Source organism: Marmota flaviventris, chromosome 14 (genome assembly GCF_047511675.1).
Source record: "Marmota flaviventris isolate mMarFla1 chromosome 14, mMarFla1.hap1, whole genome shotgun sequence".
Taxonomy (NCBI): Eukaryota; Metazoa; Chordata; class Mammalia; order Rodentia; family Sciuridae; genus Marmota; species Marmota flaviventris.
Window position 1 is genome coordinate 58,797,437 of NC_092511.1, and position 20,548 is coordinate 58,817,984.

At 41.1% G+C, this 20,548-nt stretch overlaps 1 pseudogene; it reads right to left on the bottom strand.

Moving 5' to 3' along the window:
• Positions 1-503: 503 nt before the first annotated feature.
• On the bottom strand, positions 504-19,246 carry LOC114091965 (transcription factor Sp2-like; annotated as a pseudogene).
• Positions 19,247-20,548: the final 1,302 nt, after the last annotated feature.

A 20,548-nucleotide genomic window follows, 5' to 3' on the forward strand; every position in this document is an offset into this window, starting at 1 on the left:
GGGCTGGGCAGTGGTGTGGAGGTGCCTCCTGAGCCTCTGCAGAGGTGGGTGCCAATGGGGAGTTAGGTGCAGGGCCTATGGGCATCCTCAGTGGTTGTGTTTGGGGGCAGAGAGGCATAGGAGTTGGGGTGGGCCAGGCAGGATGGGACTCCCACAGTGTTGGAAGTGTTGGGGCTAGGGAGTGAGGATGAGAGGGGAGCTCAGATTTGCTCCTTGATGGAACGAAATGCATGTTTTTCCTTTGAAAATAAGGGTTCCCATGCATTCTGGTTTAGAATGTCTCATTGGGCATGGCCAGTATCCATGGTCTAGACAAGCTGGGAGCTAGTGATGAAAAGGGAAGGACTGGTTGGAGCCGGGGGCCTTAGGAGAAGGAGAGCATAGCGAGCAGAGTCCCTTCCTATGGGTCTGCAGCCACATATCAGGAGTAGGGCTAAAGGCAGCCATGGGCACCTGTCTGCCAGGGGCCTAGGCAGGACAGATAAAGGATTGCATCTTCTGTCTCAGTTGGCCTTATAAGTTCTTTGGGACAGGTGGATCTTGTAATGCTTGGTAAGGTGGTCACTTTTCATGAAGTTCTTCTGTCCCTGGGTACACTCAAAAGTGTTTGTCTTCTGTGTGGATGAGAGTGTACCTCTGGAGCTTGTCTCTCCATGTGAACTTCTTTCCATAGAAGAACCATTTGCAGAACAAGAGCAGCTTGCTGGTGTGCAGTTGCCCGTGGGCCTGCAGCAGGGATGCCTTCAGAAAAGTCTTGCCACAGTCAGGGATATGGACACATGCTTTTTCTGGCCCTGTCTCCAGACCTCTTCTCCCCATCTTTGCAATTGGGACTCATGTAGGCCATACAGCACTTCTCTCCAGGTGGGGCATCTCTGGCCAGGACCTTCTCCATCTGCAGCTGGATCTGGTTGGGGCTTAGCCCACTGATGGTCAAGTTGTTTCCAGAAACATTCTGCACTTACAATTGCTGCTGTCTGGCTAGTGTTGGTGATGGTGACAGCATGCCCTGGACTTGGACTTGGTTAATATTGATGGTCTGCATTGCTTGGGCAACTCCTGTGCTGTGTTCAGAATGATGACTCTCCCAACAGGCTCAATCTTTAGCAGGGGATGCTTTTTTTGGGAGAATTGAATCCAATTGTTTTCTGCTGGTCCCATTCAGCTAGAGAGCTTGGGGTATAGGGCTGCTACAGGTGGTTGCAGCTGTTGCTAAGAGGCTATCATGAACAAGAACTGACTGTACCTTTACCGGAAGGTGTGCAATTGGCGACCTGAGTAGGCGCTGACTCTGCAGTCTGAATCTGAAAATTCTGGGAGAGTTTTTGCCTGATGGTGGGAGGGCAATGGGTGCAGTCTGCACTCCCTGCAGAGTCTCTTGGAGGATCTGCACCATCTCCTGCTGCTCTGCCTTTGGGGGCACCATCTGGACCATAGCTGCCTGCCTGCCTTCCCAGAGCTCTGAACAATCAGGTTGTTTTCTTCCTGGTGACGTTGTCTGCCCTGGTCTCAATCATGGTCTTGATTAACACCATCTCCATTTGCTCAGCCACAACCTCAGACAGTTGGGAGGCAGAAAGACTCTTCTTTCCTGGCTTTCCTGTTAGTCTAAGACAGTGACAGAAGGGGGAGGGGATCTTTTGGTAGAGGAGCTGAGTGATGGCCCCAGTGTCACTGGCATTCACAGGGTTGTTGATGGGCAGGGTGAGCATCATGTTACCATCCCTCTCTGTCAGCTTCACCAAGTTGGCCAGATTCTACACAGGGATGATGACTGTACTCAACTTTTAGATGGGGGTTGGCTTGATGAGGAACAGGCTTATGACTGGACATCTAACAGGGTGGTGATGGCTTGATTTGTACCAGGGATGATCTGGATTTGGTTGGTGAGATTGAGCTGTACCTGGATAGCCTGGGATTTGCTCTCCTGAATCTGAGGGACTGCCTGGTACTAGATATTGGCATTTGGTCAGTTTCCTTTATCGATCATGGTGGGGTTCTGGATAACAAACACCAGCCGCTCTCCAGGAAGGAAGCACTAAGTTGTGACCTCTGAATCTGAGGTATATTTCCTTTGGAGGACAAGATGCCAAAGCTATTCTTGCCAGGACCGAGAAGGAGAGGGGCAGGTTTGACAGGGACCAGTTTTCTTGGCATGTGTTGGGGGAAGATGGGGAGGAGAAGGCCCTACAGAACCTTCAAGAGCTGGAGGGACACTTTTGCTACATGTTGCAGCAAACAGGGTCAAGAGAGGGCTAGACCGTGGACCTCTGGACTGCTCTGATGCTGAATGCCCTTAACTGTCCACCCCCCACCTGTTAGAGAATAAGGACTTTGGGTGATTTCCCCAACTTCACCCTCTTTCAGCAGGAAGCAGCTTGGAGATATCATAGTCCATTTTTCAATAGAATTGAAATATAGAAATTGACAGTGGGGAAATGTAACAGTGGTCTACCTTATGCTTTAAATATAGCCTTTGCTGCTCTGCCACTGCTACTTATTTTTTAAGTGGACACATTTTTTTCTCTTTCTCTTTCCCTGCTCCTCCCTAATCTCTCCCCCTCCCTCATCTCAAGGCAACAGGATTATCTTTCTTCCTAACCCTAGGCAGAGTTATCTGTCCTTGAGTATATACCCACCATAGGGAGGAAGTAATCCAGACTTTGGGGATGGTACCAGAAGATCTTGGGAAGGACTGTCTCCCAAATTAAAAAGTGAATTACAACTCCAGAGAACCCATGGAATGTAGCCTTTAAATCACCTCTTTAATAGCCCTCCGTTCCTGCTGATGGGCAGAATCACAGCCTCTGGGACAGGAGTCCCCTGTGTTTCTCCTTTGCTAGCAAAGCAATAAACCTTTTTGTAATTTTTTCTCAAAGAGGGGTGGGGTAGGGAAATGGCTGGGAGTCCTGGTTAGTGGCAGTTTGGAGCTTCAGGTTGTCACTGGGATTGACCGAAGAAGTGACAGCCGTGTTCATTGTGGATGACTAATTATCTTCCTCCCTGGCCTCTTCCACCACTGAGAGCCTCTCTTTGTGGTTGAGTATTAGTGCTTGCCTTGTATGTGTGAGGTCCTGGGTTCAGTTCTCAGCACTTCCAAAACAACACAAAAACTCAACTCTATTTCTTAAGAGGGATAATACAGGGTTAGGGTTGTAGCTCTGTGAGTCACTGGGTTCGATCCTCAGCACCACATAAAGATAAATAGATAAAATAAGGATATTGTATCCATCTAGAACTAAAAATATTTTTTTAAAGAAAGAGGGACAATACAACCCATTTTTACTGTTCCTGTGGAGAAAGATATGGTTCTGAGAATGTAATCCAGTCATTAAGAACAGTATAGCAATCTCCACAGCCTCAGCCAAGTCTTACTGCAACTAAGAAAGGGTCAAAGAGAACTAGGCTTCTTTTTTCCCCAGCAAAGCAGATTGGCCACAATCTGTTACCCAAGGGAGGGAAAAGGAACTAATGGCACTCTGAATAATACTGTGAAGCTCTGAGAGTGCTGGAGATGAAATTAAGAAATGTCCTTTCCTCTAAATTATGAGTCTTATGTATGTCTCACTTAAAAGTTCATTATTTTGGTCACTTGTTTAGTTATTCAAGAACATTTATTGAGTGACCCCTGTGTGTTATGTACTGAGAATGGATCTCAGTCTCCATTTGTCCTATTGGCCAGATACACAACCATATGCAGTGGCCCTGGGCAAGGAGCAAATCACTCTGAAGGTGACATTGAAGCAAATATCTGAAGGAAGAGCCAACCTCATGGCTAATTGGAGTAGAACATTCTAAGGAGAGAGAATAGCAAGTAGAAAGGTCCTGAGATAGATATATTTGAGGAAATAATAATAATAATAATAATAATAATAATAATAATAATAATACTCTTGTGGCTATAATGAAGTGAAGGAGAATAGTGCGTAATGAGGTAAAAATGCTAAGTGGGAATGTAGACAGTGTAGACTCTTGTAGGCCATTGCAAGAACTTTGGCTTTTACTTTGAATGAGATAAATTGACTTTGTTTTAAAGAGATTTCTTCTCCTAGCTAGGAATACACTGCAGTAGGAGTAAGTAAGACCAGAAAGGCAAGAAACAATAGTGGTCTGGATCAAAATGGCAGCAGAAAAGGCAGTGAGAAGTGAGTGAGTTCTCATATTTTCAAGCAGAACTGATAGGATTTTGCTACCAAATTGGAAGTAAGAGATGATTGAGAGGAGTACAAGATGACCCCAGTAATTCTGGCCTGGGAGATTGGAAAAATGAAGTTTGCCCATTTACTGAGACGGGGGAAGACATCTCAGTGGGAGGAGAAAGTGTACGGAAAAGATCAGCATTTAGATTTTGGACCTCTTAAGTTTGAGTCATACAAATGGAGAAGGGCAGTTAATTAGATTTATAAGTCTGGATTCCAGAAAAGAGATACAGCTGGAGACATGATTATGGGAGTTGGAAGCACATGGATGGGACCAAAGCCCACAGGACTAGAGGATATCCCAAGGGAATGAGTGTAGCTGGAGAAGAGGAAAGAGCCCTTCTGGCCTTCTTGCTAAACCTATGCGGAGTTCATTCCTGCTTTAGGGACTTTGCCAAGAATATTCTTCCTCTAGACATTCCCAAGGCTTGCTCCCTCATTTCAATCACACCTCCCTCAAATCAAAAGATCTTCTTGACCACCCCATCTAAATAGCATCCCTTCTCCTTATACCCACCAATCATTCTGTGTCCCCTACTTTCTTTTATTTTTTCTTCATAGCATTTCCAATTTCCTAAAATCACACCTTCATTTATTTACTTATTTATAATTTATCTTTACCATAAGGTTAGGACTTTCTTTTCTTCTTCTTCTTTTTTTTTAAAATATATATGTTTTAACCAGGCACGATGGCCAGGCCTGTAATCCCAACTACTTATCAAGTTTGAGGCCAGCCTCAGCAGCAACTTAGCCAGATTCTATATCAAAATAATATTTTAAAAAGCTGGGGATATAACTCTGTAGTAGAGTGCCTGAGGAGTCAATATTGCTCTAGTACAAGAAAGAAGGAAAAGGGAAAGGAAAGAAAGAAGGAAGGAAAAAAATATATATATATATGTATACCCATACATATATATATACACACAGAATGGGAATTGAGACAGATAAGTCAGTCAATAAAGGATAACTTGTCAAGCAATTTACCATTGTAGTTAACTAAGGCTCTGTCCTGCAGGAAAACATTGAGCCTGAAAGAATATACTGTGAGGGGTGTTGTTGCTGAAATATTAGTGAAAAATGGTTCCCTCTCTGGATCTGTGGTTTTGCTTTCTGTGGTTTTAGTTACCAGTGGTCAACTGTGGTTAAAAATCATTAAATGGAAAATTCTAGGAAAAAAACAATTTGTAAGTTTCAAATTTTTTATTGTTTTAAATAGCATGGAATCTCACTCCATCCTGCCTGCGATGTGAATCCAGCTCACTCTGGATGTGCCACTTGCCTACCACTTAGTAACTGTCTTGCCTATCTGATTGACTATGAAGATATTGGATTGCTTGTGTTCAATTAACTATTATTTTACTTAATGATGGCTCCAAAGCCAAAAGTAGTGATATTGGTAATTTTATTACAATATATTGTTATAATTTTTCTATTTATTGTCATTGTTTATCACTGCACATAATTTATAAATTAAATGTTATCATAGGTAAGTATGTGTAGGGAAAAAAACCACAGTATTATATAGGGTTTGCTATTATCCATGATTTTAGGAATCCACTGGGGGTCTTGGAATGTTTCCCACATATAAAGGGTAGTACTGTGTCAACTCCTATTGGTCACCAATTGAGGGTTGTTTTTAGGGTGTATTAATTCTTTCCTGATGAGTTGACTTGCTCACAGGCAGGCTGTGTTCTAACTTCTGAAGAGAGGCAACATGCAAAGAGATGCAGATACTTGTAATTAGAAGTGGGATGGAGTGCAGTACAATGGTAAGGACCAAAGGTATATGGTGGTGGGGGCACAACACCATCTCCTACATCATTCTATCCCCAGTATCTAGAACTATGCCTGGTATGCAGTGGGTTACTCAATAAATCCATGCACCTTTCAATGAACATTGTTCACATGAATCTCATAGGTGTTTTCTGGAGGGAAAATCATATTTGGTACTCAGCTCTTAAGTTCTCCTGTCCTACATGGTAATTTTCTTTAATTTTCCCAGTCCTTAGTAGAGTTGAATACTACACACATGGGCAAACTTGTTTGATGGTGATGTGGACACTGAAGGAGCAGAATCTGTGGGAGGCACATGTCCAGGAATCCCAGGCAGAGATTAAGAGCAGAGTAAAGTGGAGGAGATGGGCCGGACTAGAGGTGGTAGGAGCACAAGCAGAGCAGACAACTCGGGGAAATAGCATCGGAGTTTGGAAGAACTTCTGCTTTTCCAATAGCTACTAAGTGAAGCTAATTCTTGGATGACTGTTCAGTAGGGAATTTTTCCCTCTCTGATTTGAAAAGGCACCCGTATATCAAACATTAAATTCCAGTGTATCCTTGCACCTATTTCTGAATTCTACTCTGAGGGGATCGTTCTGTCTGTTCTTCTGACATTTCAGAAACACAGTTTAACTTCTTTTCAAGTCATCTGTTTTTTTTTTCCTGCTTGAAAGCTTATAGGATTATTTCCTCTGTATTTATGTTTGCCTATGTTGGGAAGCGACCCTCAGCTGTGCATGTGTGCATGTATGTGTGTGTGGGGGGGTGGCTAGGGATTGAACCCAGGGGCTTGCTTGTATACGTTGGGCAAGGGCTCTACCTCTGAGAGACATCCCTAGCACCCATTCAGAGTCTGTCATAAACGGTGTTGTAGCTTTCCCCTTGTTCACTGGAGCATTTGCACTTGGAACTCTGAAGTGCCACATGAGAAATTTTTCTACCCCAAAGTAACTACAAGGAAATTAAGCCACACAGAGTGGCTTTTTTGGGTGCTGTGATCAGTACAAATCTCACCATCTGAGACACCTCCAAGGAAGGCTCTGGATATCAAAGAGACGAGACAAACCATCCCTTCTATACCCTTTTCAAATCTCTGATCCATAGAATCCATGAGTCTTATAAAATGGTTGTTGATTCACACGATTCAGCTTAAACAGTTTGTTACCCAGTCAACAAGGATAGCTTAAGTGTGGGCTTCTTGAAGGAAATGGGGACTCACCAAAGTGTTCCTTGCTATGGAATAACCATGAAATTCAACAGTAGTGAAGAGCAAAAGCATCAGGGCTGTCCAGCTCCAGGTGCTCCCAGTAATACAGGAGACAAAAATAACCATGGTTGCTAGAGTTGTGTTGAGTGGCCACCCTGGTTGCTGTGGGTGTGTGAACTGTCGGCAGCCAGAACCAGGAGAATGGGAACGAAAAACAAGGCTAGTGCAATAATCTAGGCAGGAAGGGGAGGACCTGAGCTAAGATAGCAGAAGTGGAGAGGGAAAAAATATAGACTTCAGAAAGTTTTCAGAGGTTATCCAGTAGAATCATGAGGCATGTCAGAGAAATCTGGAATGGCTCCCAAGTGTCACAAAAGATGGTGCTATAATTACCCAGGTCAGAGGAAAAGGGACCAATCTGAAGGGAGAGATGATAGGTGGAGGATTTGGATGTGTTCAATTTGAGGTGCATGGGACATATGACAGAGACTTGGACTTTAAATAATATCTTTGGGTTTTAACAGTATATATTTAATAATTAAAGTCATGGAAGTGAATGGTGTGGAAGACCAAGAAGATGCAGAAGGAGAAGAAGGATGGGCCTAAGATCAAACACTGGGGAATGAAGATGTTCAAGGGATAAGCAAGGGAGAGGATCCCCATAAAGACTTTTCTGAAAACAAATTATTGCATAGGTGGTAAAAGACAGAAAGCATCTGGTGTCAGAGTAACCAAGAGAGGAGAGAATTTTAATAAACAAGATAATGGTTAATAATACCGCATATCTCAAAGAGCAAGGAGAATGAGGACTGAAAAGTGGCCATTGAATCTGATCATTATAAGGTCACTGGTGACTTTAGAGAGAGCAGTTTCTGTGGAGTGGTGGGAATAATGAACAACGGGCAGTAGACAAGGACTTACTGCAGAGTCAAAAGAAACATGAGTTCTCTAACCAGGCAGGGAAAGAGAAAAGAGCATTGAAATCTGAAATGGCAAGGAGAGGAGTCAGAAGGGGTGGGTGAGTGGGCTGACTTAGGCCTTTGTCATTTATACTGTAGGCCTTTGTCCCTGGGAGAGGCTGGGTGGTGCAGTGGTTAGGAGCCACCCTTCTGGCATTTGTGTTTAACTTCACCACTACTAACTAGCTGTGTAAACTTGGGAAAGTTGCTTAGGGTTTGACTTTAGTTTCCACATCTGTGAAGGATAATTGTAACCACATCTTAGGTGTTTGTGAGTGCTTAGACTAGCACAAACAAAGAACCCAGTAAATGTTAGTGATCACGATTAGTTCTATCATCAGCGTCATCAGTGCATTTGTGAACTCTGGCTTTTTCTCTCAGTAATAGCTACTGCTTTTGCTTTAGGAAACTGATTTTCAGAGTATGATCCAGGGACCTCTGGAAGCCCCAAAACTCTTTCAGAGGGCTTGGGAGATCAAAACTACTTTCCTAATACAATATGATTTGCTCTTTTCACTTCCATTCTCTCACAAATGCATAGTGCTGTTTTCCAGATTCAATGTGATGTGTGATATTGTAACAGATTGATGCAGAAACAAATATGAAAATTTAGTTGTTATTAAGGCAAACAGAAAAGACTTTAAAAAACGTTAAAGAATGCCACTCTTCTCAGCTGTTTGTTGTGTTTTGGAAATTATAACTTATAGCTTATTTTTTTCATAAAAATGTGTTATTTATGTTAATATAAAATGTATTTATTTTTGTTACTTTAGATGAATGCAGACTAAATATTTAAACACTTATCTGTTTTAATTTCTAACATGATAGATTTCCAAAAGATTTTATTCACATAAACAAAACCTCTTAGAGGTGATAATAATTTTTAAGAGCACAAAGGGAAACTAATGCTAAAACATTTGAGAATCATTGCTCTAGAGACAATTGGAATGAGATCAGGATGTACTCTATTCTCTGGTCACGTAAACTCACTTGTTTTTCTTTAAAAAAAATGATTTTGTTCACAGCTCTGAATCTTTGCTGTGCTGTTCCCTCAGTTTGGAATGTTTTCATTTACTTGCCTGTCAAACTGTGGCATATCCTTTAAGACACCTATACCCCAAATTTCACTGGCATCTGGTCCTCAGCTTCCCTTCTTAGAAGCTGCACAGAATCAAGAACACTTATGCTCTTTGTTATGATCTCTTTCTTATTGTTCACCCATCATACCAAACATGGTGATAACTATGTTCCAATCTGAGCAGAAGTGGGAGAACAACCCTCTTCCCAATTCTTTTTCCAACTTTGTCACCTGGGACCCCATGCAACTTTTCTTGTTCACTGAATCTCACAAACCTGCCACTTTTATTTTTGCATACAAGTTCCTTTCTATTTGAGTCAGACAGTCTAGGCCTGTGAGAAACACAATACCCTGCTCCCCATACCTACATCTCTTTTACTCCTCAGGGGTTCAAGAACTAAAAATATTTTTATTTACAATAGAAGCACTTCTGTCAGATTCCAAGCCTTACTTTATGTCCATTTGGGAATCCCCTGTCATTATCATCATCATCATCATCTTTCTTATATACACTCCAATTCCCACACTAGGTCTGCAAGGGACATGTTTTCCTATTGTATTAGTTATCTATTGCTATGTAACAAATGTACTCCCAAAACTTGGTGGCTTTAAATAATATTTATTATCTCAGTTCCTGGAATCTGGGCTGACTTGGCTAGGTCTTCTCCTTCAAGTTCTCTTATGGATGATGATCAAGGTGCCAGCTGGGGCTATGGCATCTCAACGCAGGACTAGGGAAGGATTTGCTTCCCAGTTGTTGGCAGGATTCAGTTCCTCATTGACTATTGGCTGGAGGTCTTCATTTCCTGCTACAGAGGGCTTTGTAAATAGCAGCTTGTTTCATCAAAGCATGTAAACTAAGAAGGCAATAGAGTAAATCTGGTAAGATGGAAGTCATTCTTATGCAAGTGACAGCCCAATGCTTTTGCAGTGTCTCTGGTCTCCAACTTATGATGATTCCTCTTGCAATTTGATTTTGCAATGGGGGTGAAAGTGATACTTATTTGACAGAAACCGTACTTTAAATTTTGAATTTTGATCTTTTCCTGGGGTGGGGATATGCAGTAGGATCCTTCCTTGCTATGCTGACAGTGGCATCTGGCTGCTGATCTGTCAGACACCCAACAGGAGATACAACCCATCTTCTACAGTGTACTGTGTTTCTAGATTGTGATGTTCAGTGGCTTAGGTGTATTATAAGCATTTTCAACTTAAAATATTTTAAACTTATGTTGGATTTAATCAGGACATATCTTGTCTTAAATTGAGGAGCATCTATATTCTATTTGCTAGAAGCAAGTCACTAGGTCCAGGTCACATTCAAGGCAAGAAGATTACATAAAGCATGAATGTCAGAATCATTGAGAACTACCTTGAGAGATACCTTCCACACTCCTTTTCCTTGAGAGTGAAACTAAAACTCATTGAGGTTTAGTAATTTAAATCAAGTCACTCAGCTAATAAATGGTAGAGTTAAGTTTGATTTTAAGTCTTTCTAAGCCTAAAGCCCACCCTTCTTACACTGTATTTTCACTGTGGCTATCTCACCATTCATCTGCAGCCTTAAAAAGGGCAAGAGGAGGGCTGGGGATGTGGCTCAAGAGGTAGCGCGCTCGCCTGGCATGTGTGCGGCCCGGGTTCAATCCTCAGCACCACATACAAACAAAGATGTTGTGTCCGCCGAAAACAAAAATAAATAAATAAATATTTTTTAAAAAAAGGGGGGCAAGAGGAGCTTATGTGCTATAGTGATAAAAATGTTGGACCAGGCATGGTAGCTCACACCTGAAATCCCAGCCACTCCAGAGGCTGTGGCAGGAGGATCACAAGTTCAAAGCCAGCCTCAGCAAGTTAGTGAGACCCTAAGCAACTTAGTGAGACCCTGTCTCAAAATAAAAAATAAAAAGGGCTGAAAATGTGGCTCAGTGGTTAAGTGCTCCTGGGTTCAATCCCTGATACCAAAAAAAATTTTTTTTTGATAGGTGGATGAATTAGGGAATCAATTAAAATAGTCCATATTTTGGAACTGTGCATAAGAAAATTGCTAAACCAGGGCTGGAGCTGGGGCTCAGCGGTAGCACTTGCCTGGCATGTGTGAGGCACTGGGTTTGATTCTCAGCACCATATATGAATAAATAAAAAAGGTCTATCAACAACTAAAAAAATATTTAAAAAAGAAAAAGAAAATTGCTAAACCAGGTTTCAAAATAAAAAGCCAGGATGTAAAACAGACCATGAGTCAAACTAAGAGAAGGAAGCAGAGGGGCAACCCAGATACATTGTTGACCCCATGGAGTTCTTCAGATTTCCTTTCCTTCTGTGTGAACACGGTCTTTCTCTCTTGGTTAGCGAAGACAGTTCTTGTGTATTGCCAGAATTCAAACAGTAAAATTGCTAAGGATGCTCAAAAGGCATTCTGAATAAAGTTATATCAATATCCATACAAAACCCATTCAGCCTATGTATTTATGTGTATTTGACCCAAAAGTCCTAACCTATGATACCATGATGCTAAAGAGCAGGGGATAGTAGCAGCCAAACCATACTAAAAGAGATAGAAAGACCAAAATTTTAATGCAAATGTGGATGTTCCCTTATCTCATAATAACTGAATTATTCATATATAATCAAATATTGCCTGTAAAAATAACACTTCTAATACACTTTTTTGTATTGGTGGAAACTTACAGTATACATTTCAACACACATTTTATCCAATTAGATCTGTATTTCCTACTTTTTATGGGAGCTCTGTAAGAGGTTTATAGATACAAAGTTATACTATAGGAAGGGGATTGGCTTCCACCATTTTTATCAGTTAAATGAGAGCTCACTGAGAAATAGATGCTGGAACCAACATTTTCTTTCTTCTACTTCTTTCTTCTAATGAGAATTCTTTTTTTTTTTTTTTTCCTGGCCAGATCTTGTATAAAGTGTGACTCTGAAGAACTAAGCAAAAGCAATAACCATGTGGTCCCTAATAAGAAAGGGAGACCCAGGTGCAGTGGTGCATGCCTGTAATCCCAGTGACTTGGAGGTTGAGGCAAGAGGATAGTAGGTTCAAGGCCAGCCTCAGCAACTTAGCAAGGCCCTAACCAACTTAGTGAGACCCTGTCTCAAATAAAAAATAAAAAAAGTTGGGGATGTGGCTCAGTGGTTAAGTGTCCCTGGGTTCAATTCCTGGTTAAAAGAAAAAAAAAAAAAAGCTACCCAGTTAAGAAGTTTATAGTATATGATCATGATGTTTCCATTTAGGGTTGGACATAAAGTATCAGCCCACCTTACACAGCCTTCATCAAAAAGAATCCTATCTGAGACAGAATGAGATTAATAAAACTCCTGAAAACATATTTTGTAACTTTCTAGTTACTACATCAGTGCGGTGTAAGAACCTACCCTAGAGAACAGTCACCTAACTGGGATCCTAAGTTTCGTTGTTTTTCTAAAATATCCCCAGGTATGAGCAGAATGGCTACCTGGGCAATCTTTCCATTTCCTGGATAACTAGAGATGTCTATTTAGTGGCTGAGCTATGAGGCTTAACTTCCAGACTATCATTCTAATTTCTAGTTCTGTTAATTCAATAAGGAAACTTAGAGAAAGTTATCAGTGAGGTCCTATGTCACCAGAAAATCCTGTACTTCGGAAAAACATGTAAATACATATCCAAGATTCTATAAACTTGCTGATATTACAGTATTTAGGAGTTGTAATTTTTGCATTTTTTTAAGTGCTCAGAATCAGACCCAGGGCCTCATCCATGCTAGGCAAGTACTCTACCACTGAGCTATACCCACAGCCAAGGAGTTACTTTTTAGAAGTTTAGTCTTTAGAGGGGTAGGGTTGAAGGTGACTACCTCTGGAGATTACAGCATTACACAAATGATGGTTTCATGATGGTGAAGCTGTGCATTTAATTTTTTTTTTTTTGGTTGTCAAAGAGGAATTTTGTTTTTCTGAAATTTTTGATTCCATGCCCAGGATGTTACTGTTTATAGGCTTAGATAGGTCATTTGCTGTTGTCAGGTGGCATTTGCAATTGTTGAGCAAGACTCCTTTAGCCATAAAACCATGCTAACCTCTCCAGGACATTCATTCCTCAACTCTTTGCTGACAGTACACAAGTTATCATATAGCCTGCATGGGGTGGTGAGGTACAGTTCTATTTTCAATTCACCCTCTGGCTTGCTCTATAACCTTGGGAAAATCACTTCTAGGCCCTGTGCCACAGACCTGCTGTCCGTAAATTAGGGCTGATTATAACCTTCCTCTGGCTAAGTCAGTGGAATTCATGAATTCTGAAGTCCAAGCAAGTAAGAATTTCAAATGCTCGTGGAAACTATCATATACATTCATTATTTTGAACTTTTTTTTTTTTTTTACAGTTCAACCTTCTTGAACATTTGATTCTATTTTTGCTGTAATAACACATCAACACGGAACACATTAAAATGATTTACCCCAAATTGGATGGCTTGACTATACTCTTTCCAACTTTACTACTCAGAGATGGGAATAAATTTTTTTCCATCTTGCTTATTCGTTTCCATTTCTCCCAGCCATTATCCAGGGTCCATTGAACATGACATCCAAGGGATTTCACTTGTGGCAGGGGCTTAACCAGGCTTCATTTATTCTATCTTCATCAATGGATGAAAATCAGTATTACTTAAAAATTCATAAACTTAAGCCTCTCCTAAACTTAAAACACCTACATTTACACAATGTTATCTTCTTATCTTTATGTAAGGCAAATGTCAGCTAGACTTTCTCTTCCTTTTGCAATCTAAGTGAGTTCATCTTAAATAGCCATCAGGGTGGCCACACCCCTTCTCAAGATCACCAGCCTTTGCTGAGGTGCTTGTCTCTTCCAGTCTTTCAACCCTGAAGCCTCAGCTTTGTGTGACCTTTTCACTTCCAACTGCTTCAACTTCAGCCTCTTCCTCAGTTTCTACAAAACTCCATTCACGCAAAGCTTCAGTGAAATTTTAAGATTTGGGGAAGTAACTTCCAATTTACATGTCACACCCTGCTTTGCTTAAAACTCTATTTTCCCAAATTATCACCAGAGATTTCCCATTAGCCCTTTACTCAATGCATAACCAGCCTTGTCCTTGTCCCCTTGGCTTGTCTTTCCTATCCCCTCCTTGTTTGGCCTATCTCTTCTCAACACTCTATCTTCCTCTCTCTCAAGGCAAAAGATAAATTCCTCTCATATTCTCATGCAACGCAGTTTTTCTTGTGTTGCTAGGGCTTCTGCTCATAATCAATATTTTCATGGTCTCAATTGACACCCAAAACAAATTATGAGTGTATTTTTCCAAAAAGAACAGTTTTCTGCCCCCGAGGAATCCTGGTACTATTTATTTACTGAATTTCTTCCTAATGATACTCAATAGTGCATGCTTACTTATGCATAATTGTAAGCATTTACAAACTAATTTGTATTCTACTTTTCTCATGTTGTTTCACATGTATTTCCCCATTTATTAGTGTAACCCATTTTTGCTACTTTAATGTGTATCCTCCCAATAATTAGGTATCCTAGTAGTTTCCAGTTTTATTTTGTTTTTCATTATAAATAGTGTTGCTGGGGTTGGGGATGTGGCTCAAGTAGTAGCGTGCTCACCTGGCATGCATGAGGCACTGGGTCGATCCTCAGCACCACATAAAAATAAAATAAAGATATTGTGTCCACCTAAAAAAACTTAAAAAAAAGTCAATATTAAAAAAAATAGTGTTGCAATAAATAATGAATGAAAATTGATTTTCTAATTTGTATTATTTTGAGGGACTGTATTGTATTCTATATATAGATGATTGGATGAAAAGAAATGATTTCATAGATCTTGTACTTTGCTACAGCACTCTTGAAAATAGTTATTCTGTGAAACAATTTTATCAACTTATGGATTTAGCTATTTTTCCTAGCTCTATCAAGATTCTCTTTTGTAATTTTCAACTAGCATTGCAGCAAAGTCAATGATTTTTCCAAGATTTACTTTCTTGTATTTCTTCTTGTATGGACTATTTGCTTATATACTTTAACTCTTATCCAGTGAAGTCTGGGTATTCATTTTGTTTTAATTGAGATATAATTCATGTATACACAATTCCTCCATTATTATATACTTCAATGAATTTGAGTCTATTCACAGAGTTGTGTGACTATCACCACAATTTTAGAACATTTTAACACCCTCAAAGAAATTCTGTGCCCAAGCATCAATCTGGCCCCCAATTCCCAGCTCTGTGCAACCACTAATCTCCTTTTATGTTTCTATAGATTGACCTCTTGTCTATTTCATAGAAATGGAATTATATAGTATGTGATCCTTACTGACTGGCTTATTTGACTTAGCATAATGTTCTCAAGGTTCATTCATTTGAAGCATATCAGTACTTTGTTCCTTTTTATTGTGGAATAGTATTCCATTATATAGAATGGATATATATCTACATAATGACTATATCCCATTGCTTTATCCATTCATCAGTTGATAATCTTATAAGTTGTCACCACTTTTTGTCCATTATGAATAACATTGCTATGAATATTCAGTTTTTGTATGGGCACGATTCACTTCTCTTTAGTATGTGTGCAAGAATGCAATTGTTTGGTGTTATGGTTTAGATTTGAGATATCCCCCCAAAAGCTTATGTGTAAGACATTGCAAGGAAATTTAAAGGTGAAATGATTGGGTTATGAGAGCTTTAACCTAATCATTGCATTAATTCACTGATAGGGATTAGCCATAGGCAGGTAGGGTGTGGTTGGAGGAGGTGGGTCACTGGAGGTGTGCCTCTGGGGTATATATTTTGTACCTAGTAAGCCTAGCTTAGTCTCTCTCTGCTTCCTGATTGGCATGTCCTGAGCTGCTTTCCTATGCCACACCCTTCTTCTCTGATGTTGTACCTCATCTTGGGCCCAGAGCAATGGGGTTGGTCCTTTATGGCTGACACCTCTGAAACTGTGAGCCCCAAATAAACTTTTTCTCCGCTCTGTGTTATTCTTGTCAGTTCCTTTGGTCATAGCAATGAAAAACCTGACTGAAACAATGGATCAGATTATAACTCTTTGTTTAACTGTATGAATAACTACTGGACTGTCTTCCAAAGTGGCTGTACTATTTTACTTTTACAACAATAGTTTCTCTACATCCTTTCTGTATTAGTATTTTAGGGATACCAAAACAAAATACCCTAGACTCGGAGACTCAAACACCAGAAATTTCTTTTCTTATAGTTCTAGAGACTATAAGTTCAAGATCAAGGTGTTAGCAGGTTTGGTTTATCCCAAGATCTTCTTGGCTTACCAATGGATGTCTTTACCCTGGGCCGCTAGGCTGCTGGGCTGCTGTCTGTGTGCACACACCTCCTACAAGGACACCAGTCATATTGGATTAGGGCCTCAAGTAGAGTCGCACTTATGATCTCATTTAACCTTTATTACTGCTCTAAAGGGCCTATCACCAAATACATTCATATTGGGCACTAAAGTTTCCACATATGAATTGTAGGGGATGCAATTTGGTCCATGACACTCACAAACATTCGTTATTATCTTTTTGATTGTATATATTACATGTGATATATATTGTTATTATCTTTTTTTCTATATAAATATGTATTGGATTATATATAATCAAAGTACATATAAAAATATATATGCCTTTTTTATAATATCCATCTTGAAGTGGATATTATGAAGTGGAATCTCATTGTGGTTTTGATTTTCACTTCCTTGATGGCAATTAATGTTAAATATCTTTTCATGTGCTTATTGGCCTTTGTATATCATCTTTGGAGAACTATTTATTAATATCCTTTACCCTAATTTATTTCTTTGTCATAACATATATTATTCCTATTGTGGATTATCTGCATTATTGAACAACATATAGATATAAAACATACTAGGAGCAGTCACAGGAGAATTTTTCTAAATCTTTTATTAATCTAAAGAAAGATTAGAAACATTTAAAAATCAATTAAAATGTGTTTATATGAAAAATAAAAAAAATCATTGCAAAAAATACCATAAACATAGCCAAAAGACAGGTGGGTAAAAGATAAACTATTTATGGTGGATTAATTTACATATACGAAAATATTCCACAGCTTTCAAAAAGACCAACTAAATAGAAAAACAGACAAAGGGTATGAGCAGACCATTCACAGAAAAGGAAATTAAAAAATTAAGTTTGATAGCATGCTGTATAGAGATATGTGCTGAAACAGGCACTCTGAGACATTGCCATAGGAACATAACCTGAAACAAACTGTATGGAGAGGAATTTGGGAACATTCATCAGAATTTTAAACGTCCCCACCTTAAGATCTAGCATTTAACACCCAGATATTTACTCTAAACATACGTAGGCTCATATGCCAAGTAGCTATAGATAGGAGTATTGACGGTATTGCAGTACTTACTGACTGCAGTATTGTTTGTGTTGGGAAAAGTATAAGGGCAGCCGCACCCAGAAAAAAAACCCAACATGGCGCCTAAGGACCTTCTCTTCCTACTTTCCCCCCCCTTTTTTTTCACTGGCACAAAAAGTTCCCGCCGGCGCCAATTTCAAATCTCGCTGGCGGGGAACCTTAGCCCCAATAAGAACTAATTCCTGGGCTCCGGAGCTGATATCTGGAAGAACTTGCCAATAAATGGGTGGCCTGCCATTTATCTAAGCCCTGCCATCTCTCCTTAGATCTATATAAGCACACAGCCTTTTGCAATAAAATTGGAATTCTCCCCGACCAGTTGTCTTGCGTGGAGGATTCTTTCAGTTTGTAATAGCAAAAGCATAGAAACAAGTAGAAATAATTTGATGAAATACTAGGCCATCAATATAATGAATGAAAGGCATGGAGATACATTGTACGTATATAAAAGAAAAGTGGAAAACGGTATGTGTGTATGGCGGGGGACTGATTGGGGGAGAAGTATTGTGTGTGTGTGTATTTTTAACGGAGACTGTCTTTGAAGGAACATGCAAGAAATTTGATGGTAGCTTAAAAGAAAAGATTTCCAATCTGGGTGGGGGGCAATAGGCAGAGGCAGCGGAGGATGAAAACGCATTTCATTGAATAGATTTTTTCACATGATTGAAAATTTTAACCATATCACACATTGCCTAGTTGTAAGAAAAAATCAACGACGACGTGGTGTGGGTTGTTCTCCACTGTGAACCAAGGCCACTGGAATTTCAGAATTGGGTTTTCTTCCTGGCAAAAATCTCACCCTCCCCATATCAAAACTTGACTTTTGATATTGGATTGCGCCTTCTGTGGGCTCCTGCAAGTCCCTGTTTCCTGTATTTGCACACCCATCCTACGGATTACGAGATCCGAAAGTAAGGCTGTGGCTGGCCCGCAGAAGGTGTTCGGTAAGAAGCGAGCAAAGAAATACTTGTCTAAAACAGGAAAGAATCTGCAAAATCAGAAGCGTGTCCCTAACGTCTTAGACTGTTACAGAATGTGCTTCCCCCAATCTGGAAGCGTAGCTGGGCAGCTGCTGGGCAGCAGAGACACTTGGGCGGTTCAGCCTGCTCCGCCCCGCCCCCGGCTTCCCGCGCTCTGCGCCCATTGGCTGGCCTCGCCGGTGGGCGGGCCCCTCCGCGTGAAGCCGGGCGCCCCGGGGCTGATGCGGCGGCGTGCGAGGCGCGCGGGGAGCTGCGCGGGTGCTGCGCGCGCGCCGCCGGCGATGCCCCGGGACCGCGTTTCTGCCGGGACTGCACCCCGGCCGGCAGCCGGGGCTGCGACGGCTGGGTCGGTCTCGGCTACCGCCGGAGCGCCGCAAGTTTCGGACCCGTTGAAGCGGTGAGCGCTTCCTTTTCCCCTTATGCTCCCCGCCCTCGCCCGTGCCAAGGGGCAGTTGGCCGCGGGTGTGCAGGAAGGGGCGGGCCGACTGGGTGCTGCGCACCGGCGTCCCCGGGACCAGGTCCAGATTCACCCCGTGACTGTCAGTCCCTAAGATGCCTGTCGCGCTTAGTAAGTGGTGTGTGCAGATGTGCCAACTGGTCATCGAGCCGCCGCGGGCACTTGTCTTCGGCCTTTGGTCCAAGCAACTCTTATGTGGATCTGGATGGGTTCGGTGAACTAGACACGCAGTGCGAGGTCCAGAGAATACCTGGGTTAAGTGAAAGCCCCCCTCGCACTTAACGGTACCTGAGAGGCCGGGCTGAGGGGTCGCAGCTGCTTAGCTTCTGTGTGGGTGAAATAGCTCGGATGAGCTTGAGCTCTTTTAAGAAAAATTACATTGTAGAATTGCATAATTTGCTCTGTCTCATCCAAAAATAGCTTTTGATGCCAGGATAGTAATTTGAATGCAAAATTGACTCTTCCTCCCCATAGGAAGAAAGTTTTGAGTTTTTTTTTTTTTAAATAACAATAGATTTCTTGAAGGAAATTCTCGGAAAACAGAAAAATAAAAGGAGCCATACATAATGTTCTAAATGATCAATCTTGAAGAATTAGTTTTGTTTTCTCATTTTGCTTAGGTGTGCTTTCACCCACCTCTACATAGACAGGTTCCAGAGTTTGGAACGATGTAAATTGCATCCCCCAGCCCCATCCTACTTAGCCGAGGGCATATGTGCTGCACCTGGCAGCCGTGTTTGGCCGTGTTTGGCCGAGGACTCAGGGCTGACCCCAAGATCCGGAGAGGCTGTCCTGCTGGCCAGGTTGTTTATTGCAGCGATTTGGAGTCATAAGGGACACTGTTCTCGCTCCCGCCTTAGGGGCGTTTGATAGCAGCATCAGCTCTTTCTTTTCGCCCTTCTTGGCCTGAGGCTTCTCCAGTCCTCTGGATGGATCAGGCTGGATGGAGGCTTGAAGTAAATAAGTGAATTGTTCTTACTCAATACAATGGATATTAGTTCTATACACCCCCCTCCCAATCTTTGTGGTGTTTGTGGGAGTTGTTTGGAGCCGAAAGTGCAGAGATTGATAAGACGTTTTGGAAAAACGGAATGCTTTGGTATTGTCATCTTGGCACTTGAACCAAGTTCTGGTAGCATTTGTCTCAGCCTGTTTTGCCCCTTTCCAGCCCTCTGGATTGATTTGAGTTGAAAAGGGATGCCTGTTTCCTATCCTGTAAGGATTAGGGAAAGAGACTGCTGACTTTACAAAAAAAAAAAAAAAAAAAAAAGCTGCAATTTATTCCACTTTCTATGGACTAAATTACAATTTTTTTTTTTTAAAGGAGAGCATATGGAAGGTTGTGGAATACTGTAATTGTTCTTCACTAGGGGACTAGAAAGTACAAATTTTGCTTTGATTCACTAAGTAGGAAAAACTTAAATGCTTTGAATGCACCTTTTACAAT